Source organism: Lygodium microphyllum, chromosome 17 (assembly GCF_053477565.2).
Source record: "Lygodium microphyllum isolate KBCC chromosome 17, Lygodium_microphyllum_v1.1.10, whole genome shotgun sequence".
Lineage (NCBI taxonomy): Eukaryota > Viridiplantae > Streptophyta > Polypodiopsida > Schizaeales > Lygodiaceae > Lygodium > Lygodium microphyllum.
The window spans coordinates 85,564,810-85,578,405 of NC_141151.1; the positions used below are offsets into that span (position 1 = coordinate 85,564,810).

The following is a 13,596-nucleotide window of genomic DNA, read 5'->3' on the forward strand; positions in this document are numbered from 1 at the left end:
AAAACCTCACAAAGCTTTCACCCAGCATGGAAAAGAGTGAAGGTTGATGTTGAAGCCTTCGTGATGGATGTATGCTTCTTCAATGTTGACGCATAGACCAATCACCTGGCTTTCATACCAACATTGAAGCCCTTCACCATAGAACAAACACTTATTAAAAGGGTACATACTCCTTCCTAGTGATGGAGAAGCTGATGATGAAGCTTAAGGTACTCCTTCTACTGCAACTGTAGGTGGGGTTTATGATTATTCTAATGTAGGATATAAAGATGATGTGGCCGCTTTATGTGGATAGAAGATACCTATTTCACACAACATAGGGCATCATGCTAGCATGGAAAAACATGCATGATCCCCTCTTGTTCTTTCTCTAGACAGCAACAAAGAACAAGCACACGTGATTTTGATGGATAAAGATGGACATGATGGTGATTTTGTTGATGAAGAGGCTCAATTTGCTACTACTTTTGGTATAGAAGAAGATGATGATGATGATCCAAATAGCGAATATGAGCAAGGTGGCTTGTTCCAGACATCATCAAACTTTTCTCTAGCATATTCAACCTGAATTGTCAGAACCTCATAGTATACCACATCCACCGGTGTTGGTATGATTGCCTGACTTTTAGGAGCTTCTTGCACCTACAAGGATTTCCCTTCAATAACTTCTTGTTGCTTTTGTTTAATTTTCACGAAAAGCCTTTCTTTGAATCCAGGTATCAACCCCAAGATCTGATCCAAAGTCAACTATTGAGAACATTTGCTAGAGCCTAAAATAAATAATCGAAACCTCTGCCCTACAACTTTCTTGGAGTTGTCTTGAACTTGCTAAATTTCATGATCAGGACTCAGGTTATCCTGCCCCTCCTTCAAACTCTTATGGAATTTCTTTTCTACCACATTTAGTAGCTTTTTGACATAATTGCCTTCTTCTTGCACTACAAGATACAGACCTCAAACCGACGTTTAAAGCGACAAAAATATTCACAAAAAAAATTTCCCTGTTATCGCTAAACACGTTGGTATTAGCATCTCCACAAAATTGTCACTATCGACATCGCTATTGGCATCACTATTTGCGTTGTTATTTTGCATCGCAAATATGATGCGACACAAATAATGAAGCCAATAGCGACGGTTTGTGACGCAAATTGTGACACCAATAGCGATGCATGCAGTAAATTTGCAATGCTAATAGCGACGGCAGAGAAAAAAAAATTGTGGTAGGGCAGCAAGGTGCTTGCCACATGTAGCACTATGTGCTGTATTTACATTCTACAAATAGGTTACATGTAAAGTGTACAATGGTTGTCAAAATGAAGGCAAAGTGTACTTGAATCCACAAGACCAATACATAAAATAAATACAAGATCGCTTAACGAAAGCGCTCATGGAATCATGGCAAGATACAAAGGATGATAATAACATAGTGCATAGCAAATGCCTACATAAATCACAGGACCAAAAAAGAAGAGAATGTGCACTCCACAAATCCAAGTGCGAGCTATAGGTCCTTGCTATTCGAAAGCTTGTCCCACCACAAAGGAGCATCAAACGGACTCTGCAAAAAAAGAAACAATTATAGGGCATGTAGCAACCATCACTCCAGCCCACCATCTTAGCATTAGGTAAGTCTAATGAAACTTTATTGAGACACGTATTAGTCACTCAAGCTAAGAGCATACAATTCTTGAGGATATGAAGAGAGATGTTTCCATGTTAGCAGAAGAAGCAAATAATTACCGGATTATCAACTTCAATGGAGACTCAAGAGCAAACCCCAACAAATACCATGGCTCCCTCAAGCTACCAAACCATCATGTAGATGACCAAACTAGAAAAATAAAAAGCAAAGGAGATCTTACACATCACTCAAATAGATATCCAAAGCCCTTCTCAAGGTGTAAGGGTACTATTAGGATTACTGGTACCTTTGGCTTCCAAAATGCTCTAGGCCTAACCATCCAATTACTCATGAACCATGGTCACATCTATCTAGTTCTTGACCAAAAAGAAAGATGGAAACCATGAGAGTAGCCACCTCATGCTAGTACTCAAATCCTAAATCCCATTATTTAGAAAAAAGGGAGGATGCATTTGAAAGACCAATAATTACTAAAAACCTACTTTGACCAATTTTAATTTAGGATTGATGAGTCCTTGACAAAACCTCAAGACACACAAAGTAGCATTTACAATTTTCCATTATATCACATGAAAAAAATGACACCAAGCCTTCACTTGTGCTAATATTCTCCCATTTGTAATGCAAACTAGCCATGTCTAGCAACAACTAAATAAAACTTTGAAATTAGTTTAATTTCTTTGGATTCATTTTCTAAGATTCTTGTCTCATTAATCCAACCCAAGCAATAGTTAAGAATACAAATCCTATCAAACATCAAAAGCATCTTAGTCAAGCACTTGTTTTTTTCTAGATTTGAAATTCTTCTTCTTCTTTCTCTTCTTTTGCTTCTTCTTCCTCTCCTCTTCCTCCTCCTTCTTAAGCTAGATTTAGAAGTGTATTTTACAAGATTTTATGGCATTTTAGAGAGATATGCAATGTGTTTTTGGTGCAAAATGAAGATTTAAAGCCTAAAAGTGGTTCATGGTGTAGAGTGTTTAAGGCACAAGGTGCGGGGCATCTTATAACTAAAGGCAGAGCAAAGCAAAAAATCAAGTGTACACACAATGTGTACATACAGTGGAGAAGTGTTTTGTCATGATATTTGAATAAAATCCATGTGTTTGGATATCAAATACTTGTAAAATGACCTTAATTCGAGAGGAAAAGAGTGGGAACTAATAAGTGGCCAATTTTGAAGGGTTACATACCCAAAAATCAAAAGATATAGCCTTTAGAAGAAAAAAATAAAAAACGAGTGAGAGAGATTGCATGATGATGAATGCCACCATGGCGCTCTCTATGTTAATCTCCTCTCTCATAATTGGCATTGGTTGGTACTTTTGAAAACATAATTAGAGCCTACTCGCTAAACCCACACGACGATGGAATCAATTTTGCAGGTTGATTTGAAGAAATGAGAATTTTGAAATTTTAGTATTTCTTTCTCTGACAAGAGTTTTAGTATTTTTCTATCCTCCTTCTCTATCTTCAAAATGCTTGTCCTTATGAGAGAGGGGGATGGGGAGAGTGAGCATGAGAGATGGATTATGTGCAACGAAGAATGATCGTGATGCATTACTGAAGCACATGGGAGTCTTCCAACAGCATTGGTAGCCTTGATTCTCATATAAGGAAAAGAAAGGCCAACTCTTAATTTTTAGCACTTTAAATTTTCATTTTGCTATCCTTTTTATTTTTTAATAAATAAGTAAAAATAGAGAAAATATGAAAAAGAAAAGCTAAAATCACATAAAAATATCAATAACTAGTACAATTCTAAGAATGACATATAGTTTTAGAATGTATAAAAGCATTCCATTTAAAATTTTAAAATTCAAGAAAAGTGAGGTTTTTAGGCTCAAAATAAGTATTTCGATAAGCAAGGGTGTTACCTTGGTGCCGTTTCTTGTAAAACAAATGAATCAACGAGTCACAACATTGAAAGTTCTCATTGAAATACTTTTAATTCTTATGCATTTCATTAGTAGGATGATCATGTGTTATTTGTAGACTGAAGGGTAGCATGAGTTAGGAAGACTAAGTGCCCTTGAGTTTGAAACAATGCCATAACCTTAGATCAAATTCATGAAAGAAAATGGAAAGAATACTTATTGAAATCTCACTTTTTTTTCCACACTAAATACGCCTAATTACATTTCATTCACATCATACATTTAGGCTTTCGTTTGCACACATCGATGCATGGCAATTGTCTTTCCTTGATCGAGTGCATGAGGTTCAACCACCAAGATATTAAGTTTCATGCATCATAAGGGTTTTGAGGTGAGGAAGAATAGAGTGTGTGCAACAATTTGTGAAATAAGAGGAGGACTGGTTGGCCAATTCCTTACCATTAAGATTATGTGATTAGAGGCCATGGCAATCAACCATGAGGAGGAGCTTGTGTTACGTATACGTGGAGTACAAGACACCTTATGTTGGGTACTCTAGTTTGGATTCAGGCATGCAATTAGGTGAGTGGACTACATAACACAAAATTTTAGAGTTTTGAGAGGTCTTGTAGTCATTGCTAGTCACTCATGGTTGTAGAGGAATCAGCCCAAGGAGGAGGTTATGTTGCATACATGTGTACTTGTGGAGTGCAACTCCCCAATATCAATGCTACCCATCAACAAAACTTCATCCAAATAGTATTGCTAGCTCAAGCAGGAAAGCTAAATTTGAGCATGCCATGTAAATTGCGGGTAAGGGGAAGATCTCTAAACCAAAGTTGAATAACATAGGGAGAAATATTTAGGAAAAGACTAGATGGAATTCACCCATGGACTCTTATTAATTTTATGCATATATGAGAAATATATAAAACACAAATATTATTGTTGAAGACAAGAGGAAAATGGAAGACATCAATCTAGGGACTTCCAAGATGGTAACTAGAGTGGGTGTGGCAAGAGTGGTCCTCAGAAGTTTGCATCCTACTAGATCAACACTAGAATGTATCGTGGAATAAGGTCAAAATGATCAAAAGGGAAAAGAGAAAGATCAAAAGCCAAAGGACAAAGAGCAAGGATACAAGTTACTTTTTAACATAGACAATACCCCACAAATTTGAAGAAGGTTTTAGAGGATCACATCCTAAATCGTAAGCTTGAGTTTACTCTAGGAGAAATACTTGGCATTGTAAAAAGGGAGTTTCATAAGGAGATAATAGATATTAAAATAAAGTGATAGTTTACTAGAGATCCATCACAATTAATGATATAGGGTGACAAGGAAATAGGTCTGCATAGGTGATTTGTGAAGAAGATACATGTGTTGAAAATGAATGTGAAGATTTTGAAATTGACCTTGTTGATAGTGCAAAGGCTAGAAGAACAATGGCTTGCAGTAATACAATAGAGGGTGTATGGGCTATACATTATAGAGATGATGATGCTTCAAATATGATACCTCGAAGTCACTATTCTCGAATTCATTAGGAGGATAACAGTACTATAGAGATAGTAGAGTGAAAATTGGAGAACTTGAGTCTCCATAAGTTGCTCTCATAGAGCATGGGTCAAACATTCGTGCCATGGTTAAAAATTTATATGAAAATGGGAAGTGTCCAATGGATGTTGACCACAGATAAGAATTCAAGTAGCAAATAACTCAACAAAAGAGTTGTATGCTACCTGCCCAATGTGAAGGTTTGTATAGTTGATGCCTATGATGAGCATAATTTCTTTGTGCAAGATTTTTCTTCTTATCCTGTAATTCTTGGACGGACTCACATTATTTCTATGCATATGGGGACAAAGATTTTGAATGATGGTTTGGCTTACATGAGGATCAAGAACAAAGATGGATAGAGAGTTGTGCAGTTTTCTAATTGTCTGTGTAAATCATGCTAGGAACAAAGATACTTTGCATGTACCTAGATGTGGAGCTATGTGCAGTGGTATATATGGAGCATATAGTTGTCTCAGCACAAAAGTGCATGTGTGAGTGTGAGGGTATAGTGTACTAGTGTTGGCCAATGCACGATGGTGTGCAGTAGTGTAGTACACTAGTGCATTAGGCTTGTGCATAATGCACATAGGTGCAATACACTAGGGGTTGAACTAGTACGCAAGGTTGAAAGTAGTACACTAGGATGCAAGGTGCAATGTAAGGGACAATGAAATAGGTAGTGCACTAGGATGGTTAATGCATGTGGGGTGCACATGCACTAGGTTATGTGCATGTATGCATGTACTAGTGCATGAGGGTTAGCACACAAGGGCGTGACAATTATGTTAGGTGTAATGTAGTATGGCAAAGTATAGTAGCATGTTGTATCGCACTAGTAGAGGTTAGTGCATGATGTAATACCTCATCTAAGGAATATCCAAAAGATTATGCCACTTCGATTGATGAAGAAACTTTATGTAAACAAAATCCCTAGTTTTTCTTGAGATAAGAACATCTTGGTTCCTTTAAGGGGGAGAGGATATGTCATCTTAGACCTAGCAATGAATTTTAAAATTCCATTCAATACATCAGTACATAATTAAGACTCAAGAGTAATGTGAATATGAATGATAACTTAGAATAAAAGCATAAAGTTCAAGTAATTAAATTTCAAATTAGATTCATAAGTTGAATTATTATTCATTAAATATACTTATAAATATATTTTTTTCTTATCTAATCATCAACATCAATGTACCTAACTATCATATTGTGTGGATGAGATGTCAAGGAGGAGATATTACCATGATTGTAGAGCTATTTCCATGCTTGGAGAAGACCATATGAACAGCCATCTTTAGCATTGGCCATTACAAGGGGGAGCAAAGCTGAACCCATCCTATTAGTTTCATCAATGGCTACGAGAGAGATTGATCCTTGGAGCTACCATGAGGAAATGGGAGTCTTTTTGTAGTTGATTAAAGAGAAAGAACACATTTTGTATTATTGATGAGAGAGAGAGAGAGAGAGAGAGAGAGAGAGAGAGAGAGAGAGAGAGAGAGAGAGAGAGAGAGAGAGAGAGAGAGATGACTCATGGAATGAGAAGGGGAAGAGGGATGTCAATCGTCACAAAGAAGACCACTCCTTGATTTGAGGATTCATCTTCTGATGATACATGGAGGAATGTAATATGATAGGGATCTTCTAAGGTTCTTTACTACCATGAAGTTGATGCCTATTGGAATGGTTCATCATCATCATCCCTTCTAGAAACTAGTGGTGTAGGGTGAAAACAAACACTGGTAAAGAAAATTGTTGTTTATCTCTTCCATTTCATGTATATCCTTTGCATACATTGTAGACCATTGAAGAACTACAAAGGGATCATTGTCATTCCATCCAAGAGTAGGGCTTCTCATTCTCTAAAGCCTCTATCATGTTCATTTCATGGACATCCTCTTCAAGTTATAGAAATTCTTACTCATCAATGTTTTCATTAACTTTATCTTTAGATTCATCGTCTTTCTCTTCAGGCTCTATATCTACTTCTATAGAGGCTATGTAAGGGAAGAATAGGCTTTCTATTTGAGCTTTAGCTTTTGTCTTTGGCTCTACTTTGGCCAAGTAACACGGAGAATAGTACATCCATGCTTCTATCTCATTGTTAGATTTAATTTCATAAGTCATTCCTAGTTCAAGTAGGAGATATTCACCCATCGACAATGACTTTGTGTCTTTCTTCGTGAGATGGTTTATAGTGTCCACAATTAGGGATTGTACTTCAGGTTTTTGTGGAAAACTTTTCTTGACAGTATCTTCCTTCATTGATGTTTTATCTACTTCTTCATTGGAAGAGTCAAATGAGACTTTTATGGAACTGGATCCATGTCCTTTCTGTGAAGCATGAAACTTCAACATTACTTTGTTGGGCCCCCTATCTAGGGTTAGGATTTGTTTGGAACCAATCATTCCTTGCTCATGCTTCAAAAAGCCATGATCTTTCCAACAACAAGAGGTAAGAGGTCCTACAAGAGTTTGGCTTTACCATTAGGTACATCACTCAATAATCTCATTGTGCAACTATGGTTTTGACATAAGGAAGGATGTCTAAAGGTTTGATTCTACTTTGATCTCCTAGTCTAATAAGCCACTGTGTCGGTTGCATGCCTTGCAGGGCCAGTTGCCATATTTGTCATTACGTTCACTAAAAATCCCCCATCTATCAATGCACTTGCCATGAAGCAACCTTGTATCTAGATGCTAGTCTTTGGGGTTCCAAGATCCAGGAAGGCATTGGCTACGTCTACTTCTTTCACAAGCTCTGGGGCCTTATTGCTTTTGGTAGAAATTGCAAGGTGATAAATCCTTAAGGTATGTATTCATGTGTGAGAATGCTTTTGAACCTCTTTCTATATCTAGGACATATAATCTATAGTTATCAAAATGTTAAATTAGGATGAAAGGTATTCAAGTCCTTCACCAAGTCATACTCTTGTATGGAATCCACTAGCTTCTCCAACTAGCTAGGGAATGGGACAATGCCTGCTTTTATTTTTCCTTGTTCTTTAATCAATGGCTTCTCCAACTAGTTGGGGAATGGGAGTCTTGGATTGGCTCTATAGTCTTCTATGATATAAGAGTACTCTATACTATACTATCTTGTATTGTGTTGCTCTATGGCTGTGTTGGAAGCTTAAAATTTATAGCTTTTGTAGGTAAACATTTTCTTTTTGAACTCTACATTATCCTTTCTTGGCTGATGTTGTGTTATGATTGTTGCTTTTGATTCTACTAAGTTGGAGATAGACTCCTTATTCTTCTATTGATTATGGCATTAGCCTTGACAAGGGTTGGATTGGAATATCGTAGTAGTGTGGCCTTATCCTTTACATCGAATTTAGAGGAGCTTGTAATCCATAAATCATCTAGGGTTTGGATTGTTTGGGGAGATGTGACCTTTCTCTCTACATCTATAACATTCTACTTCGGATATCTATCCACCACTAAACTATCTTCCTTTTTGTAAATTTGGGTGGAGATCCTCCTTGGACCAAAATTAGGATCAAACACTCTACTCTTTGGTCCAATATCTAGGGTTGTTATATTAGATTTCAGAAAGTTGAACCTTTCTTTTTCATCTTTCTTTCTTCTATCACGCATCTCCTTCGGAGAGCAGATATCCTCTGTGTGGTTCTTTCTCAAGCAATAATAGTAGAAGGATTTATGGATGGTTGGCTTTTGGGTATATTCAGTAGCTAAATGTCTCATTGATGGCACTTTCTGCAGCAAGTGTTGGATTGCCTAACATCTCTTTCTGCTCCTATAGTATTTGATAGACTGGGAATATTCACTTTTAGTGTGTCTAACTGGTCTCTAATTATATCCACTAACTCCTTGATATTTGTAATTGAGTTGGACAACTAGTCCTTTAAATTTTCTCCTCTTAGAATACTTGTAGTAGGATCTTGGAGAGTATTTTTAAACACTTCATAAACTGGTTGGGTTAATTCAGAAAGATATATGTTCTAATTTTGATTCAGAGCTTCTATTTGGACCATTATCTGTTTATTCTAGTTGGTAGGGTTTCACTTTTATTTTTCCAATTTGCCATTAGGGGAACTCTTTGAGGCCACTACTATTGTGGTTTATGAGGCATTATCTATAGCTATTATGGATTTAATGCACTATACTGAGTCACTATATGCATCCAAGGGTAAGGGTAGGGAATAGTTCCTATAACTTTTTTTAGTGGATACATCATTCTTGGCATTGAAGAAGGTAGGACTCCTGTTCCTGAGGTCATAGAAAATCTTGCTTCAATTTCATCATATGGTCTTACATCTTCCACTATAGTTTGTAGATTAGCCAATCTTCTCAATTCCATGAACTTCCAAACCTCTAATTGTAGGCCTTTAAGAAAGCTCCCTTCTAGATACCTTCATCCAAGTTATGGTTGGTCTTTCTCTATGGATTCCATTCTAGAAATATATGCTTCCACCTATTCTCTAGAGAATTAGCTCAAGTTCATAAACTCCTCAAGCATCCAATCTTCAAAACCTTCACACTTGAAATTTGGTAAGAAATGCCATCTTTAGTTTATCCCATGTGTCGAAAGCTCTTATTGCTTGTCTCTCATACCACTGAAACATTGTGCCTTTGAAAGTGGCAGGGAATATCATCAACCAATACTATGGTATTCTAGCATTGTTGAGTACACATGCTACCATGAATTTGGCTATTTGAAGATCGGGGTCTTCATTGTACTCTTCCTGGAAAATTGGCAATGAGATTACATTTGCTAGCCCTTCATCAATATTTTGAAGATAGATCTAGGTAGGAAGAGGACCTCAATTTGCCATTGGGACTTTTACGAAGAGTGCCATAAGGGCTTCAAAGGAGGCTTCTTCTACTAGCTCATTAATTGCTTTGATTTTTACCTTCCATCTTGTATTGTATCTTTGGATTCATTCTAGTACTTGTCTCTTTATCGTGTCATTCATTTGGGAGTTGGCTCCGCCCAATTTTTTGGTGATTCATAGAAGGAAAATAGAGGGGATTTAGTCTATGGAAGACTTCCTTGCCAACATTTCTTTTACTTCTTTCTTTTTATAGTCTCTAAATTTAACTTTCATGCTAATGTAAAGGGAAATGTATACATTTGCTAGCCTTTCATCAACATTTTGATGATAGATCTAGCTAGGAAGAGGACCTCAATTTGCCATTGGGACTTCTATGAAGAGTACCACACTACAAGAATACATGCATAGTGATGGTGGTTTTTGACATAAATTAGCGACGTCGCTATTTGTGTCGCTATCGACGCAAATAGAGACAGTACTCAAGCGAAAAAAACGTGGGACGAAACCCGAGCGCGCCATTTTGCGTGAATGAACAAAAGAGAGAGCGAAAGGGAGAGCGAACTCCATCTTGCGTTTGAGAGCATTTGAGAGAGAGAGGGAGAGAAAGAGAGAGAGGAAGAAGGAAAGCTTCTCACCGCCGCTGCCGCCATTTGTGAAGAAGAGGAGGAAGTGTACGGAGGGTGAAGAGGAGCCACTGTCATGAAGAAGAGTCACCAAATTCATCCTCAGGCCTTTGCGGTGAGTGCACTGTTCCCTCTTGCTTTGTTTTTGTTTTTTCTCATTTTCTTTTGCTTGTTAAAAATAATGTGTATTGAGAGAGAAAGAGAGTAAATGAGAGAGGGAGAGGAAGAGAGAAAAGGAAAGAAGGAACGAGAGAAAAAGGAGAAAAACATTAAACATAATAGAGAAAGAGAGAGAGAAGGAGGGAGAGAGGAGAATGAATGAATAAAAAACAAAGAGAGGGTACGATCATGTTCTTTAATTTCTTCTTTTCTTGTTAGTAGTAGTAGTAGTAGTAGTAGTTCTTTAATTTCTTCTTTTCTTATTTGTAGTGGTAGTATTAGTAGTGGCGGTAGTAGTAGTAGTTTTTTAATTTCTTATTTTCTTGTTTGTAGTAGTAGTAGTGGTAATAGTAGTAGTTATTGTTGTTTTATTTCTTCTTTTCTTTTTTGCTTGTTTGTTGTTGTTATGGTAGTCCTAGTGGTAGTAATATTGGTAGTGGTAGTGGTAGTGGTAGTAGTTGTTGTTTAATTTTTTATTTTCTTGTTTATTGTTGTTGTGGTAGTCGTAGTAGTAGTAGTAGTGGTGGTGGTGGTGGTAGTGGTAGTGATAGTAGTAGTAGTTGTTGTTTAATTTCTTATTTTCTTATTTGTTGTTGTTGTGACAGTAGTAGTAGTAGTAGTAGTAGTATTCTTGTTTTTTTGTTGTTCTTGTTATTGTAGTAGTAGTTTTTTTTCTTTTCTTATTTATTGTTGTTTAGTTTTCTTGTTTGTAGTAGTAGTAGTAGTAGTAGTAGTAGTAGTTGTTGTTGTTTTTTTTCTTCTTCTTTTTTTGTTTATTGTAGTGGTAGTGGTAGTGGTTTGTCGTAGTCCTACGAAGTCTTAGTTGTAGTCGTAGTCATCATAGTCATGGTAGTAGGAGTAGTAGTGTTTTTCTTATTTGTTGTTGTTTGTAGTAGTAGTAGTAGTAGTAGTAGTAGTAGTAGTAGTAGTAGTAGTAGTAGTAGTAGTAGTAGTAGTAGTAGTAGTAGTAGTTGTTGTTGTTGTTTCTTCTTTTCTTGTTTATTGTAGTGGTGGTGGTAGTGGTAGAGAGAGAGAGATGTTTTGTTAAAGGAAATTGGTAAAAGAGAGAGAGATCTATTTTGTTAAAGGAAATTAGAGAGGAAGAGAAAGAGAAAAAGAAAGAAGGAATGAGAGAGAGGAAATAAACATACAACATAATAAAGAAAGAGAAAAAGAGAGAGAGATGGAAGGAGAGAAGAGAATGAATGGATAAAAAACAAATAGAGGGTAAGATCTTGTTCTTTAACATCTTCTTTTCTTATTTGTAGTCGTAGTAGTAGTAGTAGTAGTAGTAGTGGTGGTGGTGGTGGTGGTGGTGGTGGTGGTGGTGGTGGTGGTGGTGGTGGTGGTGGTGGTGGTGGTGGTGGTGGTGGTGGTGGTGGTGGTGGTGGTGGTGGTGGTGGTGAGGTCCGGTATAATACCACGAGACGGAAAATACTCCGACATATGTTAATTTATAGGTGGGTGGAGACTTTACATATGTTAATTTTCTTGAGTTATAAGAGAAGAAATCCATTCTCAAACAATTTAAGAAAGAAAAAAAGAATGATAACAAGAACAAATTGTTTGTCATAACATAGACCAAATGGAAAATGATGAAGGTCGTGATGCTCAAGATTGCAAGCATATCTTAATCAGCATGTCCCATGTCCTTGCTCTCAATGTAAGCTGGCAATTAGACGAAAACGTCGATTGTCTATAAAACATGTACGACGCTTCAGTGAGTTTCAATCAAAGTTCATTGACCAGGTGATCTCAGAATTTGAGCAAATGGTAAGAAAAGTGTATATCAATCATGCATTGTATTTGCAAGCTAATTGAATACCATATACAAAAACATTGGGTGTGGCTGGCAAATTTTCTATCTAGGGAGATAACGTCTCGTTCCAAGGAGAAGTGCACCCTTTGCAGCCAGTTAGAAGAGTTCGTGGGTGTGCGATGGATGGAGTGCCTGAGACAATCCACCACTTGGAAGGTACTACGCAATCTATACCCTCAATATCAGAGGAGATAGACAACATTCCAGACTTTCCTACAATCTTAGAGCTTGAGATGGAGGCAATGATCGATGCATTGATGCCCATGGATGTCGAGACATCTGATCTGCTTAGAGAGGAAGCATCCATATGATTATATGATGGATGCTGAGTATCTCGCCTGAAGGCACTGCTTACACTCCTAAGTGTGCAAGCAAAATACGAGTGGAGCGATGTGAGTGTGACCAAGTTGTTCAAGTACCTTGTACATATACTTCATTGATTTCTTTTTGACACTGTCATAAAAAATAATTGTGCTTTTTCAAGGTATTTTATGATTTTTTTCAAGTTACTAAAGTATCATATATTATCACTTGCAAATACCATACCTAAGTCTCGTGATGATGCACAACATGTTTTACGAAAGCTTGGCATGGACTACAACAGCATCCATGCATATATCAACGATTGCATACTGTTTTGAGGAGAATACGAGACTATGGAGACATGTCCAAAGCGTGATGCTCACAGGTACCGATAGGACCTGCAAGGGCAAATCATCCCTTAAAAAGTTTCAAGACACTTTTCGCTTATCCCCCACATAAATCATATGTTTCGTACGTCCGGCATGGCAAGCTTGACAATGTAGCATGCATAGAATAGATCCACAAATGGAGTTCAATGAATATTAGCAGATTCATGCGCATGGAGACACATTGACTCTACGTTTCCAAGCTTTGCTTGAGAGCCAAGGAATCTTTGGCTCAGTCTTACTATGGATGGCGTTAACCCATTCGATTTGCACTCAACTTCTTACAGTGTATGGCATTGTCAACTACAACATCCCTCCTCCATGGCTTTCTACGAAGAAAGGACACCTCATCCTTAGCTTGCTCGTTACCGGCTGCTACAAAGTAAAAAATATGGACGTGTATCTTCGTCCATTAGTTGATGAGCTT

The 13,596-nt window shown here is 37.2% G+C and overlaps 1 pseudogene; it reads left to right on the top strand.

Annotated features, from left to right (window-relative positions):
• Positions 1-406: 406 nt before the first annotated feature.
• Positions 407-12,920, top strand: LOC148022113 (uncharacterized; annotated as a pseudogene).
• Positions 12,921-13,596: the final 676 nt, after the last annotated feature.